General features: G+C 45.6%; 1 protein-coding gene across 1 annotated transcript in view; it reads left to right on the forward strand.

Moving 5' to 3' along the window:
- Positions 1-16,239, forward strand: part of LOC126109650 (short neuropeptide F) — a 693,796-nt gene that overhangs the window by 531,436 nt on the left and 146,121 nt on the right. The gene's annotated exons all lie outside the window — the stretch shown is intronic.

Genomic DNA, 16,239 nt, shown 5'->3' on the forward strand with positions numbered 1-16,239 from the left:
CACTAAAAAGGTAATCCAATCTTTGTCGCTAGATTCCCAAAACTTTTATTTTCTCATACTAATTACATGTTTTCTAAGGATCTTCCAAACATATTTGTTTCAAACTTTCAGTAAATGTTACACAGTACCTTCTGCATAATTTAACACAGCCTTTTTCCAAAAAACTGTATATTTTTGAATATATAAATAAAAAAATTGCAAAAAAATGTTGTGAATTTTCATTACAATTGAAAAAAAAATCATCTTTAATAACTCAACTAAAATTTTGTAAAATCCCTGTGTTAAGTTGTAGCCCATATTCCAATAAATAATCTGTAAAAAGTTCAACTTCCTACCTCAAATACTTTGTGAGGAAAGATGTAATTTATAAGCGTTATTTTAACATTGCAAGTATAGGACGTTCCGGAGCCCCTTAACGCACTTACGTGATCCAGTGTCGGTAAATGTAATGAAGTTTTTTTTTACCTTGTGTTCTCTTGTGATTTCCCTGTGTGGCTTACGTCGTCACACAATTTTCAGCAGTTATTCTGATGTAGTCGTGGTGCAGGTGAATCGGACATTTACGTTGCTAAATCTTCTTGACTTCAAAACTGTTTCGGATTGTTATTCGCAGTAATTCATTATCGCACCAAGATTCGTATATTCTTCTTTTGTACTTCATGTCACATTCAGCTCCACGTCCGGTTCAAACGTTCGTTAGGACAAGGAGGACGAAGCAAGTGAGAGTGAGACAAAAGAGCGTCGTAAAACTTCATACCAAGAGCGCTCTGGCAACTTTAATGATTCTACTGAGTATGTTATACAGCGTGGTCCATTTATAGTGACCGAGCCAAATATCTCACGAAATAAGCATCAAACGAAAAAACTACAAACAACGAAAGTCGTCTAGCTTGAAGGGGGAAACCAGATGGCGCTATGGTTGGCCCGCTACATGGCGCTGCCATAGGTCAAACGGATATCAACTGCGTTTTTTTTAAATAGGACCTCCATTTTTTATTACATATTCGTGTAGTACGTAAAGAAATATGAATGTTTTAGTTGGACCACTTTTTTCGCTTTGTGATCGATGGCGCTGTAATAGTCACAAACGTATAAGTACGTGGTATCACGTAACATTCCGCCAGAGCGGATCCTTTATTGTATGATTATATGATAGCGGAACAAACACTGTTAGCAGTTACTTCTGTAAAATATCTGGGAGTATGCGTGCGGAACGATTTGAAGTGGAATGATCATATAAAATTAATTGTTGGTAAGGCGGGTACCAGGTTGAGATTCATTGGGAGAGTCCTTAGAAAATGTAGTCCATCAACAAAGGAGGTGGCTTACAAAACACTCGTTCGACCTATACTTGAGTATTGCTCATCAGTGTGGGATCCGTACCAGATCGGGTTGACGGAGGAGATAGAGAAGATCCAAAGAAGAGCGGCGCGTTTCGTCACAGGGTTATTTGGTAACCGTGATAGCGTTACGGAGACGTTTAACAAACTCAAGTGGCAGACTCTGCAAGAGAGGCGCTCTGCATCGCGGTGTAGCTTGCTCGCCAGGTTTCGAGAGGGTGCGTTGCTGGATGAGGTATCGAATATATTGCTTCCCCCTACTTATACCTCCCGAGGAGATCACGAATGTAAAATTAGAGAGATTAGAGCGCGCACAGAGGCTTTCAGACAGTCGTTCTTCCCGCGAACCATACGCGACTGGAACAGGAAAGGGAGGTAATGACAGTAGCACGTAAAGTGCCCACCGCCACACACCGTTGGGTGGCTTGCGGAGTATAAATGTAGATGTAGATGTAGATTTGCTTCGCGATACATTACCCGTGTTAAAATGGACCGTTCACCAATCGCGGGAACGGTCGATAACATGTCGATGTATGGCTATTGTGATCAAAATGCCCAACGTGCGTTTGTTATGCATGCTGCTCGGTATTCTGGACGACATCATCCAAGTGTCCGGACCGTTCGCCGGATAGTTACGATATTTAAGGAAACAGGAAGTGTTCAGCCACATGTGAAACATCAACCACGACCTGCAACAAATTATGATGCCCCAGTAGGTGTTTTAGCTGCTGTCGCGGCTAATCCGCACATCAGTAGCAGACAAACTGCGCGAGAATTGTGAATCTCAAAAACGTCGGTGTTGAGAATGCTACATCAACATCGATTGCACCCGTACCATATTTGTATGCAGCAGGAATTGCATGGCGACGACTTTGAACGTCGTGTACAGTTCTGCCACTGGGCACAAGAGAAATTACAGGACGATGACAGAGTTTTTGCACGCGTTCTATTTAGTGATGAAGCGCCATTCACCAACAGCGGTAACTTAAACCGGCATAATACGCACTATTGGGCAACGGAAAATCCACGATGGCTGCGACAAGTGGAACATCAGCGACCTTGGCGGGTTAACGTATGGTGCGGCATTATGGGAGGAAGGATAATTGGCCCCCGTTTTATCGATGGCAATCTAAATGGTGCAATGTATGCTGATTTCCTACGTAATGTTCGGTACCGATGTTACTACAAGATGTTTCACTGTATGACAGAAAGGCGATGTACTTCCAACATGATGGATGTCCGGCACATAGCTCACGTGCGGTTGAAGTGGTATTGAATAGCATATTTCATGACAGGTGGATTGGTCGTCGAAGTACCATACCATGGCCCGCACGTTCACCGAATCTGACGTCCCCGGATTTCTTTCTTCGGGGAAAGTTGAAGGATATTTGCTATGGTGATTCACCGTCAACGCCAGAAGACATGCGTCAGCGCATTGTCAATGCATGTGCGAACATTACGGAAGGCGAACTACGCGCTGTTGAGAGGAATGTCGTTACACGTATTGCCAAATGCATTGAGGTTGACGGACATCCTTTTGAGCATTTATTGCATTAATGTGGTATTTACAGGTAATGACGCTGTAACAGCATGCGTTCTCAGAAATGATAGGTTCACAAAGCTACACGTATCACTTTGGAACAACCGAAATAAAATGTTCAAACGTAACTACGTTCTGTATTTTAATTTAAAAAACCTACTTGTTACCAACTATTCGTCTAAAATTGTGAGCCATATGTTCGCGACTATTACAGCGCCATCTATCACAAAGCGAAAAAAGTGGTCCAACTAAAACATTCATATTTCTTTACGTACTACACGAATATGTAATAAAAATGGGGGTTCCTATTTAAAAAAAAGGTTGATATCCGTTTGACCTATAGCAGCGCCATCTAGCGGGCCAACCATAGCGCCATCTGGTTTCCCCCTTCAAGGTAGACAAGCTTCGTTCTTTGCTTTTTTTTCGGTTGACGCTTATTTTTTGAGATACACTCCTGGAAATTGAAATAAGAACACCGTGAATTCATTGTCCCAGGAAGGGGAAACTTTATTGACACATTCCTGGGGTCAGATACATCACATGATCACACTGACAGAACCACAGGCACATAGACACAGGCAACAGAGCATGCACAATGTCGGCACTAGTACAGTGTATATCCACCTTTCGCAGCAATGCAGGCTGCTATTCTCCCATGGAGACGATCGTAGAGATGCTGGATGTAGTCCTGTGGAACGGCTTGCCATGCCATTTCCACCTGCCGCCTCAGTTGGACCAGCGTTCGTGCTGGACGTGCAGACCGCGTGAGACGACGCTTCATCCAGTCCCAAACATGCTCAATGGGGGACAGTTCCGGAGATCTTGCTGGCCAGGGTAGTTGACTTACACCTTCTAGAGCACGTTGGGTGGCACGGGATACATGCGCACGTGCATTGTCCTGTTGGAACAGCAAGTTCCCTTGCCGGTCTAGGAATGGTAGAACGATGGGTTCGATGACGGTTTGGATGTACCGTGCACTATTCAGTGTCCCCTCGACGATTACCAGTGGTGTACGGCCAGTGTAGGAGATCGCTCCCCACACCATGATGCCGGGTGTTGGCCCTGTGTGCCTCGGTCGTATGCAGTCCTGATTGTGGCGCTCACCTGCACGGCGCCAAACACGCATACGACCATCATTGGCACCAAGGCAGAAGCGACTCTCATCGCTGAAGACGACACGTCTCCATTCACGCCTGTCGCGACACCACTGAAGGCGGGCTGCACGATGTTGGGGCGTGAGCGGAAGACGGCCTAACGGTGTGCGGGACCGTAGCCCAGCTTCATGGAGACGGTTGCGAATGGTCCTCGCCGATACCCCAGGAGCAACAGTGTCCCTAATTTGCTGGGAAGTGGCGGTGCGGTCCCCTACGGCACTGCGTAGGATCCTACGGTCTTGGCGTGCATCCGTGCGTCGCTGCGGTCCGGTCCCAGGTCGACGGGCACGTGCACCTCCCGCCGACCACTGGCGACAACATCGATGTACTGTGGAGACCTCACGCCCCACGTGTTGAGCAATTCGGCGGTACGTCCACCCGGCCTCCCGCATGCCCACCATACGCCCTCGCTCAAAGTCCGTCAATTGCACATACGGTTCACATCCACGCTGTCAGGGCATGCTACCAGTGTTAAAGACTGCGATGGAGCTCCGTATGCCACGGCAAACTGGCTGACACTGACGGCGGCGGTGCACAAATGCTGCGCAGCTAGCGCCATTCGACGGCCAACACCGCGGTTCCTGGTGTGTCCGCTGTGCCGTGCGTGTGATCATTGCTTGTACAGCCCTCTCGCAGTGTCCGGAGCAAGTATGGTGGGTCTGACACACCGGTGTCAATGTGTTCTTTTTTCCATTTCCAGGAGTGTATTTGGCCCGGTCACTATCAATGGGCCACTCTGCATAAGTGACCCTTATGTTTCACCAATAAAGGCGAATTTCCTTTTACAAATCTTTAGAATGATGTCCCTTTCATTTACAAAATTATTATGACCTAGTAACATCAAAATGGAATGTGTTCGTGGCGTCTTCGGGGATGATCTCGTCCTTCTGGAAGCTACAGTGGATCAACACAAGTACGCATCGATCCTTGGGGACCACGCCCACTCATAAATACCGTTCGTTCTTCCTCGACACTATGGCACCCACCAGCAGGACAATGCAGCGTGGCACACAGCTCGAAGCTCACATGCGCGGTGTACATGGTGTGGTCTTCATTCTAATGACTGGCTTGATGCACCTCTCCACGCTTGTCGGTCCTTCGACTCGAGATAGACACTACAACCTGCATGCATTTGAATCTGCTAGCTGTGTTCTAGCTTCGGTCTCCGTCTCCATATTTTACGCCCATGCTTCCCTCTATTGCCGAAGTGTCGATTCATTGATGACCAAAATGATTACTAACAAACTATCCCGCCTTTTACTTAAAATGTTCCTTAAATTTTTCCTCCTTCATTCCATATAGTATTTCCTCATTATTTACTCATTCTTCCCACCTTCCAAAATTGTCCTGTAGCATTGCTTACCAACGGTTTCTATTCTCTACTTCTCTAATAGGTCTGTTGTCCGAGATCGTCTTCCACACAATTCTACACTCCAGAAAAATATCTGCATAAACGACTTCCTAACACTCCTCTTTTTCAGAAATGGTTTTCTTTTGGTAGTCTCTACTTAACAACCTCTCTATTTCGTCATCGTCTGTTATTTTCCTGATCAAATAGAAAACCTCTTCTTTTGCTTTGCTTCCCCTGATACACCTTTGTAAGTACACAGCGCACCAGAATTAAAGTATTGCTTCTTCCTAGCACCGTACAGTGAGGTACCAAAAGTCATGGGATACCGCCAGATACCTTGTCGGGCCTCCTTATGTCCCGATTAGTGCAGCAACTCCACGTGCATGGACTCAAGAAGTTCTTGGAAGTCACCTGCAGAAATACTGAGCAATACTGCCTCCATAGCGGTCAAAAAATGCTCAGAGACGAAGACCAATGGACCATGTTAAACATATTCACTGACTTATACAGGATGATTCAAAAAGAATACCACAACTTTAAAAATGTGTATTTAATGAAAGAAACATAATATAACCTTCTGTTATACATCATTACAAAGAGTATTTAAAAAGGTTTTTTTTTTCACTCAAAAACAAGTTCAGAGACGTTCAATATGGCCCCCTCCAGACACTCGAGCAATATCAACCCGATACTCAAACTCGTTCCACACTCTCTGTAGCATATCAGGCGTAACAGTTTGGATAGCTGCTGTTATTTCTCGTTTCAAATCATCAATGGTGGCTGGGAGAGGTGGCCGAAACACCATATCCTTAATATACCCCCATAAGAAAAAATCGCAGGGGGTAAGATCAGGGCTCTTGGAGGCCAGTGATGAAGTGCTCTGTCACGGGCTGCCTGGCGACTGATCCATCGCCTCGGGTAGTTGACGTTCAGGTAGTTACGGACAGATAAGTTCCAACTCTCTATACAGTTGATTGTGGAATTTGCAGCTCTCTGCTAGCTCTGCGAGTCGATTTTCCTGGGCTGCGAACAAATGCTTGCTGGATGCGTGCTACATTTTCATCACTCGTTCTCGGCCGTCCAGAACTTTTCCCTTTGCACAAACACCCATTCTCTGTAAACTGTTTATACCAACGTTTAATACACCACCTATCAGGAGGTTTAACACCATACTTCGTTCGAAATGCACGCTGAACAACTGTCGTCGATTCACTTCTGCCGTACTCAATAACACAAAAAGCTTTCTGTTGAGCAGTCGCCATCTTAGCATCAACTGACGCTGACGCCTAGTCAACAGCGCCTCAAGTGAACAAATGTACAACTAAATGAAACTTTATAGCTCCCTTAATTCGCCGACAGATAGTGCTTAGCTCTGCCTTTTGTCGTTGCAGAGTTTTAAATTCCTTAAGTTGTGGTATTCTTTTTGAATCACCCTGTATAAATCGACCTATAGAGAGTATGTTCCAGCCAGACAACGAGCCTATGTGCAAAGACAGGAAGGAATCCACAGGGTGGAAAACAGCACTAATTCCGACATGTAATCCGGTGATGACACTGATCCCGACATGATTGTGAATGAAAATGGAGAAATACCCTAAATAAACAACTCAACAGTCTACAAAAAACAGTCTACAGTTTTAAAAAAGATAGAGGTTAAGGTTTAGTTATTAAGAAATCTAGGGTGGATGTTAAAAACTAAATAGCAGAGTAATCATGTAGATGTAGGCATCATAGATATGGGCTTTCGGAGTCGAAGGCCCACTCGTATACCCTTCATGACTGCACGACACAAAGCTTTACGCCTCACCTGGGCCCATCAACAACGACATTGGACTGTTCATGACTGGAAACATGTTGCCTGGTCGACGAGTCTCGTTTCATATTCTATCGAGAGGATGGACGTGTACAGGTATGGCAACAACCTCATGAATCCATGGACTCTGCATGTCAGCAGGGGACTGTTCAAGCTGGTCTAGGTTCTTTAATGGTGTGGGGCGTATGTAGTTGGAGTGAGATGAGACTCCTGATACGTCAAGATAAGACTCTGATAGGTGACACGTACTTAAACATACTGTCTGATCACCTGCAACCATTCATGTCCATTGGGCATTCCGATGGACTTCGGCTGTTCCAGCAGGAGATACCCCACACGTTCAGAATTGGTACAGAGTGGCTCCAGGAACACTCCCCAAGCATGAGCATTATTGAAATTATCTGGGATGCCTTGCAGCGTGCTGTTCAGGAGAGATCTCCACCCCCTCGCACTCTTACGGATTTATGATCAGCCCTCCAGACTTCATGGCGTCAATTCCCTCCAGTATTACTTCAGACATTATTCGAGTCCAAGCCACGTAGTGTTGCAGCACTTTTGCGTGGTCGCGAAGGCCCTATACGATCTTAGGCAGGTATAGTAGTTTCTTTGGCACTGTATTATGTTGTTGTAACAATATGTTACTATGTTACATTTTGAAATGTTTTTCTCTTGTTTCCAGATTAGAATCAACTATTGCAGCAAAAATATCGTTAGGTAAAACTATCGTTCGATGTAACTTACGACTTCAGTGCCGTTAGCCCATATGTGTGCTTCTGGAGATAAGCTAATAGCACTGAAGTCGTAAGTAACAGCGAACGATAATTTCATCTCACGAAATTTGTTCTATAAAAGTTCATTCGAATCTCAAAGTAAGAGAACAGCATGACAAAATGTAACGTAGTAATATATTGTAACTACTACATAATATATTCATTGTATGAATGAAAAGAAACATGCATTACAGGCCACTGAAAATGCTTCACAAATAAAAGAAGCGAAACGCCTTTCGTTTAGTTGCAGAGATGGAACATGCCTCCATGAATGCCCAAACTTCTTTCATGTAGTATTTGAGAATGAGACACTAGTGACATCCGACAAACCTAATATATAATTTCATATCTTCACGAAACTGTTTCTCGCTGACATCCTCCACAAAACGATGAAAGGAAAACGTTTTTTTTCACTGTTCTTACAGTAAAACTGCACCGTCAGGCATGACGTTTTACTATTTAACTTCCTTACTACCATCTCTATGTGCAACAGATTTTGCAGACAGTTTCCGTATGTATCACTAAAGGTACCACGCGTAGTTCGGGAGATATGACGTGCATATGGGAGTTCAATTCTTTAAAAAATCGGATGTACAGGTTTTTCTGGTAGAATAACAGATTCCTACCAACAGAACGAAGTACCCCCACCATACTCCGCAGCGAGGCTCGTGTGATGTGTGGGGGTGTAGATTCAGCAGCGGTGACCCACGGTGCTGGTTACACTCCGCTACTGACCTTTGCAACACAGAAACGACTGGCGGCCGTTACCGGGAATCGAATGCCGGACGTACACGCCGGCTGCCATCGATGCTAACCACCACAACCGCAGGGCTCACAGAGAATTTGGCGCGAAGTACCTCGCGTAATCTTCCGTATCCCGGCTTATGGAGTGTGCAGATATATTTACGTATGTATGCATGTTAATACTAGCTGCGGATAATTGGAGCGTCCGCCAACAAATTGACTTTCAGATATCAGAGCGGTCACGACTCGTCACGGGCGAGTGAACGAGCTTATGTCCAGTAAACGCCAAAAATATGCGAGCGCAGAGCGTCATAATCATCGTAATGGAAGCTCCCGGAGTAAAACGCGGAGTGTTAATATTTGCATGATTGGCGGCGCCGTTGCGTTAATGAAATTCTGCGAGCCCCCCCCCCCCCACACACAAACACATACACACACACACACACACAGACACACAAATACACACACATGTACAGACGCAGTAAGGCGACACGCGAAACCACAGGGGAAATAATTGCGAGATGTCGGATACACGTCTCGCAATTCTCTTCTCCCTCGGCGCGCTGGGTCCCCGTGGATTCCGAGTGATGGAATAGCGCAGGGAGATGCGTCCCGGCACCTATGCAAAGCCAGAGACGCGGTAGGCGCTGGTGGAGGGGATGGTGATCGGCCCAGGAGGTCAGGCGTTCCGTGCGACACACCGAGTATCATGATTTTTCCAACAGTTTTTGCGAAGTTCCAAGATTTGGGCTTAGCTGATACTCGACACGCTACAACTTGACGCGAGATCATACAGGGTAGTCAGAAACAGTCTGAAAACTTGTAATGGTGTTGCATAGTAGGTTGTGCTGACAAGTAATTCTTAATAAAAAAAACGATACGTTGCGTCGTTTTATAACGCCTTTTCTTCTTGATGATTTGGTTTGATCTGTACTTGGCCCTGGGCTAAAACTCGGCGACAGTCGCTAGAGTGCTGAGATCGTTACCAAGTTACGAAGACGACGTAACACAAAATAACAGTGCTGAACCGAAATGTCGACGTGCATGAAATATTTACTTCACCAAGAATCGTAATTAATCGTTCGTAATCGATGTTTAACTGATTAATGATGAAACATAAGTGATAAATCCAATACAGTCACATCCACAACAAATTCCCTACAAGCTGGTCGTAATTTCAAGTATCTAAGAAATCGCAACAGTGGGCTTGTTATTTGAGTCAAAGATTCTACACAAGCGCCGAGCGCTAAAGTCAAATATTATCGCTGCGCGTAATTATTACTCGGGAGTTTCATGTCAATAATTTGATAGAATTTTAAATCACAAATGCACGACTTGGCACGAGAGGGTGTTTTATTGCACAGTACCAGTCACTTCTTAACCTTGAGAAGAAAACCTTCCCAGGTGTTGGGGGGATTTAAATTATATGCCTCGGACGTATCACTGAAGTTCCATGAACCACTGGCTATTATGAATGAAAATTGTCTATCAGTGTCCGTTGCCTAAATCACTGTCTAAGTAATGTTTAGTTCAATTATCTAGTTAAAAGTTCACTTTATTCTAGTAGGTAAAAGTCCTCCGTTCGAATTCTAATGCCGTGATATTTGAAGTCAGAAGATCGTATTACTGTGTCATAATAGATGTAAGGATGTAGAGGCTTATCTCACTAGGGTTAAGATAGATACTGCCAACAGGAAAATTAAAGAGACCTTTGGAAAAAGGAGAACCACATGCATGAATATCAAGAGCTTTGGTGGAAACCCAGTTCTAAGCAAAGAAGGGAAAGCAGAAAGGTGGAATGAGTATATAGAGGGTCTATACATGTCGATGTACTTAACGGCAATATTATGGAAATGGAAGAGGATGTAGGTGAAGATGAAATGGGAGATAGGATACTGTGTGAAGAGTTTGACAGAGCACTGAGATACCTGAGTCGAAACAAGGCCCCCGCAGTAGACAACATTCCATTAGAACTACTGACAGCCTTGTGAGAGCCAGTCCTGACAAAACTCTACCATCTGCTGAACAAGATGTATGAGACAGGCGAAATACCCTCAGAATTCAAGAAGAATATAATAATTCCAATCCCAAAGAAAGCAGGTGTTGACAGATGTGAAAATTACCGAAATATCAGTTTAATACGCCACAGCTGCAAAATACTAACGCGAATTCTTTACAGACGAATGGTTAAACTGGTAGAAGCCAACCTCGGCGAAGATAAATTTGGATTCCGCAGAAATGTTGGAACACGTGAGGCAATACTGACCCTACGACTTATCTTAGAAGAAAGATTAAGGTAAGGCAAACCTACGTTTCTAGCATTTGTAGACTTAGAGAAAGCTTTTGACAATGTTGATTGGAATACTCTCTTTCAAATTCTGAAGGTGGCAGGGGTAAAATACAGGGAGCGAAAGGCTATTTACAATTTGTACAGAAACCAGATGGCAGTTATAAGAGTCGAGGGGTATGAAAGGGAAGCAGTGGTTGGGAAGGGAGTGAGACATGGTTGTAGCCTGTCCCCGATGTTCTTCAATCTGTATGTTGAGCAAGCAATAAAGGAAACAAAAGAAAAGTTTGGAGTAGGTATTAAAATCCATGGAGAAGAAATAAAAACTTTGAGGTTCGCCGATGACATTATAATTCTGTCAGAGACAGCAAAGGACTTGGAAGAGCAGTTGAACGGAATGGACAGTGCCTTGAAAGGAGGGTATAAGATTAACATCAACAAAAGCAAAACGATGATAATGGAATGTAGTCGAATTAAGTTGGGTGATGCTGAGGGAATTAGATTAGGAAACGAGACATTTAAAGTAGTAAAGGAGTTTTGCTATTTGGGGAGCAAAATAACTGATGATGGTCGAAGTAGAGACGATATAAAATGTAGACTGGCAATGGCAAGGAAAGCGTTTCTGAAGAAGAGAAATTTGTTAACATTGAGTATAGATTAAAGTGTCAGGAAGTCATTTCTGAAAGTATTTGTATGGAGTGTAGCCATGTATGGAAGTGAAACATGGACGATAAATAGTTTGGACAAGAGGAGAATAGAAGCTTTCGAAATGTGGTGCTACAGAAGAATGCTGAAGATTAGATGGGTAGATCACATAACTAATGAGGAAGTATTGAATAGGATTGGGGAGAAGAGAAGTTTGTGGCACAACTTGACCAGAAGAAGGGATCGGTTGGTAGGACACATTCTGAGGCATCAAGGGATCACCAATTTAGCATCGGAGGGCAGCGTGGAGGGTAAAAATCGTAGAGGGAGACAGAGAGATAAATACACTAAGCAGTTTCAGAAGGATGTAGGTTGCAGTAGGTACTGGGAGATGAAGAAGCTTGCACAGGATAGAGTAGCAAGGAGAGCTGCATCAAACCAGTCTCAGGACTGAAGACCACAACAAAAACAACAACAATAGATCGCAATTATTCAATCTCAAAAACAATCTAAGCGCGCCTACATGTACGAGCATTCAAATAGATGACCTGCTTCGGATAACTCTCATAACGTAGTGACAATGCATTGAATTATACTTAGACATTACTCACGATTCCCAAAGAGTACTCACACGGGATATTCTTTGGGATCGTTGGTTCTACTTTGCGAATGTTAATTTATGCTAATTTTGCGATTTATTATGTTTTTGATTTTAATTTTACTGAAATTTAATGTTTCTCTCGTAGATTGCTAAATTGTCAAGTCTTAGATTGCTGATTTAGTTACTTGTTATTGTCCCAGTAATAGTGATAAATGAAACTTCGTTCGCTTATTCACTTTTCCGGGAATCTGGGACTTGGGAGGGAAATCTTTGGGGTATTGGGAGCTAATTTTTGATTTTTATTTCTCGTCCGAGGAAGTGGCATTACAGTTTCCACACCAGCGTCCTGTATGTGGTTTCTTAAAATTCTCCCAATAAATCCAAGTCGACTACTCGCCTTCCCTACCACAGTCATCGCAGGCTCCTTCCTCCTAATATCGCTTTGCAACTTTACGCCCATGTATTTAAATGACTTAACTGTGTCAAACAGGACACTAGCAATAGCGTATCCAAACAATACAGGTTTGATCTTTCTACTCATCCGCACTAACTTACATTTTTCCACAGTTAGGACTAGCTGCCATTCATCACACCAATTGGAAATTTAGTCGAAGTCGTCTTGTATCTTTCTACAGTCACTCAACTTCGATAGCTTCCTGTACACCGCAGCATCATCAGCAAACAACCACAGATTGCTGCCCACCCTGTCCACCAAATCATTTATATGTACACTCCTGGAAATTGAAATAAGAACACCGTGAATTCATTGTCCCAGGAGGGGGAAACTTTATTGACACGTTCCTGGGGTCAGATACATCACATGATCACACTGACAGAACCACAGGCACATAGACACAGGCAACAGAGCATGCACAATGTCGGCACTAGTACAGTGTATATCCACCTTTCGCAGCAATGCAGGCTGCTATTCTCCCATGGAGACGATCGTAGAGATGCTGGATGTAGTCCTGTGGAACGGCTTGCCATGCCATTTCCACCTGGCGCCTCAGATGGACCAGCGTTCGTGCTGGACGTGCAGACCGCGTGAGACGACGCTTCATCCAGTCCCAAACATGCTCGATGGGGGACAGATCCGGAGATCTTGCTGGCCAGGGTAGTTGACTTACACCTTCTAGAGCACGTTGGGTGGCACGGGATACATGCGGACGTGCATTGTCCTGTTGGAACAGCAAGTTCCCTTGCCGGTCTAGGAATGGTAGAACGATGGGTTAGATGACGGTTTGGATGTACCGTGCACTATTCAGTGTCCCCTCGACGATCACCAGTGGTGTACGGCCAGTGTAGGAGATCGCTCCCCACACCATGATGCCGGGTGTTGGCCCTGTGTGCCTCGGTCGTATGCAGTCCTGATTGTGGCGCTCACCTGCACGGCGCCAAACGCGCATACGACCATCATTGGCACCAAGGCAGAAGCGACTCTCATCGCTGAAGACGACACGTCTCCATTCGTCCCACCATTCACGCCTGTCGCGACACCACTGGAGGCGGGCTGCACGATGTTGGGGCGTGAGCGGAAGACGGCATAACGGTGTGCGGGACCGTAGCCCAGCTTCATGGAGACGGTTGCGAATGGTTCTCGCCGATACCCCAGGAGCAACAGTGTCCCTAATTTGCTGGGAAGTAGCCGTGCAGTCCCCTACGGCACTGCGTAGGATCCTACGGTCTTGGCGTGCATCCGTGCGTCGCTGCGGTCCGGTCCCAGGTCGACGGGCACGTGCACCTTCCGCTGACCACTGGCGACAACATCGATGTACTGTGGAGACCTCACGCCCCACGTGTTGAGCAATTCGGCGGTACGTCCACCCGGCCTCCCGCATGCCCACTATACGCCCTCGCTCAAAGTCCGTCAACTGCACATACGGTTCACGCCCACGCTGTCGCGGCATGCTACCAGTGTTAAAGACTGCGATGGAGCTCCGTATGCCACGGCAAACTGGCTGACACTGACGGCGGCGGTGCACAAATGCTGCGCAGCTAGCGCCATTCGACGGCCAACACCGCGGTTCCTGGTGTGTCCGCTGTGCCGTGCGTGTGATCATTGCTTGTACAGCCCTCTCGCGGTGTCCGGAGCAAGTATGGTGGGTCTGACACACCGGTGTCAAGGTGTTCTTTTTTCCATTTCCAGGAGTGTAGTATCAAGCGGATGTATGTGTTCCCGGGTTCGATTCGCGGCGGCGTCAGGGATTTTCTCTGCCTCGTGATGACTGGGTGTTGTGTGCTGTCCTTAGGTTAGTTAGGTTTAAGTAGTTTTAAGTTCCATAGATTTTAAGTCCCATAGTGCTCAGAGCCATTTGAACCAGGACTGTATATTGAGAACAACAGCGGTCCTATCACAGTTCCCTGGGGCACTCCTGACAATACCCTTGTCTCTGGTGAACACTGACAATCGAGGGCAACGTACTGGCTTCTATTACTTAAGAAGTCTTCGAGCCACTCACACATCTGTGAACTTATCCCAGATGGCCGTACCTTTTTTAACAGCCTCCAGTGGGGCACAGTTTCAAATGCTTTCGGGAAATCTAGAAATATGGAATCTGCCTACTGTTCTTCATCCATAGTTCTCAGTATATCATGTGAGAAAAGAACAAGCTGAGTTTCGCACGAGCGATACTTTCTAAAGCCATGCAGATTCGTAGACATAAGCTCCTCAGTCTCAAGAAACTTCACTATATTCCATCTGAGAACATATTCAAGGATTCTGCAGCAAACAGAAGATAGTGATATAGGTTCGTAATTTCGCTGGCCCGTTCTTTTACTCTTATTTTACAAACATCAAAAAAAGTTTTGCATCACCTCGGATTCTATAGTTTTGGAACCTGTATAGAAAATTCGAACAGAGGTTAACATAAACACCATTTTCGCCCGTCTTATTGCTCATGAAAACCACACATTGCATGTTGTACCACCATACAGCGAGACCTTCAGAGGTGTTGGTCCAGATTGCTGTACCTCTAATACCCAGTAGCACGCCCTCATGCATTGATGCTTGCCTGTATTCGTCCACAAGCTCATCAAGCCACTGTTGATCCAGATTGTCCCACTCCTCAACGGCGATTCGGTGTAGATCCCTCAGAGTGGTTGTAGGGTCACGTCCATGAACAGCCCTTTTCAAATCTATCCCAGGCATATTCGATAGGGTTCATGTCTGGAGAACATGCTGGCCACTCCAGTCGAGCGATGTCGTTATCCTGAAGGAAGTCATTCACAAGATGTACACGATAGGGGCGCGAATTGTCGTCCATGAAGACGAATGCCTCGCCAATATGCTGTCGATATGGTTGCACTATCGGTCGGAGGATGGCATTCAGATATCGTACAGCCGTTACGGCGCCTTCCATGAGCGCCAGCGGCGTACGTCGGCCCCACATAATGCCACACCAAAACAGCAGGGAACCTCCACTTTGCTTCGCTCGTTGGACAGTCAGTCTAAGGCGTTCAGCGTTACCGGGTTGTCTCCTAACACGTCTCCGACGACTGTCTGGTTGAAGGCATATGCGACACTCATCGGTGAAGAGAACATGATGCCAATCCTGAGCGGTCCATTCCGCATGTTGTTGGGCCCATCTGTACCGCGTTGCACGGTGTCGTGGTTGCAAAGATGGACCTCCCCATGGACGTCGGGAGTGAAGTTGTGCATGATGCAGCCTGTTGCGCACAGATTGAGTCGTAACACCACTGGCTGCACGAAATATGGTGGCGTCGCTGTTAGGGTTTCTCCGAGCCACAATCCGTAGGTGGCGGTCATCGACTGCGCCGCACAGAGATATCGTCCCTGGTCCCCACCCACCGACCGGATAGCCGCAGAATGCTGACAACTGCTAAAATAGTCGTCAGTGGAAATAGCGCCAACAACACACACAACCTGACAAAAACTTGCACGAAGACCTGAGCAGTAACTAAGCACGCATGAAGACAAATCGGGAGTCGATCCACACACACACACAGCCGACTCATGAGGATCGGCGAGCCAAAA

Source organism: Schistocerca cancellata, chromosome 12 (assembly GCF_023864275.1).
Source record: "Schistocerca cancellata isolate TAMUIC-IGC-003103 chromosome 12, iqSchCanc2.1, whole genome shotgun sequence".
Taxonomy (NCBI): domain Eukaryota; kingdom Metazoa; phylum Arthropoda; class Insecta; order Orthoptera; family Acrididae; genus Schistocerca; species Schistocerca cancellata.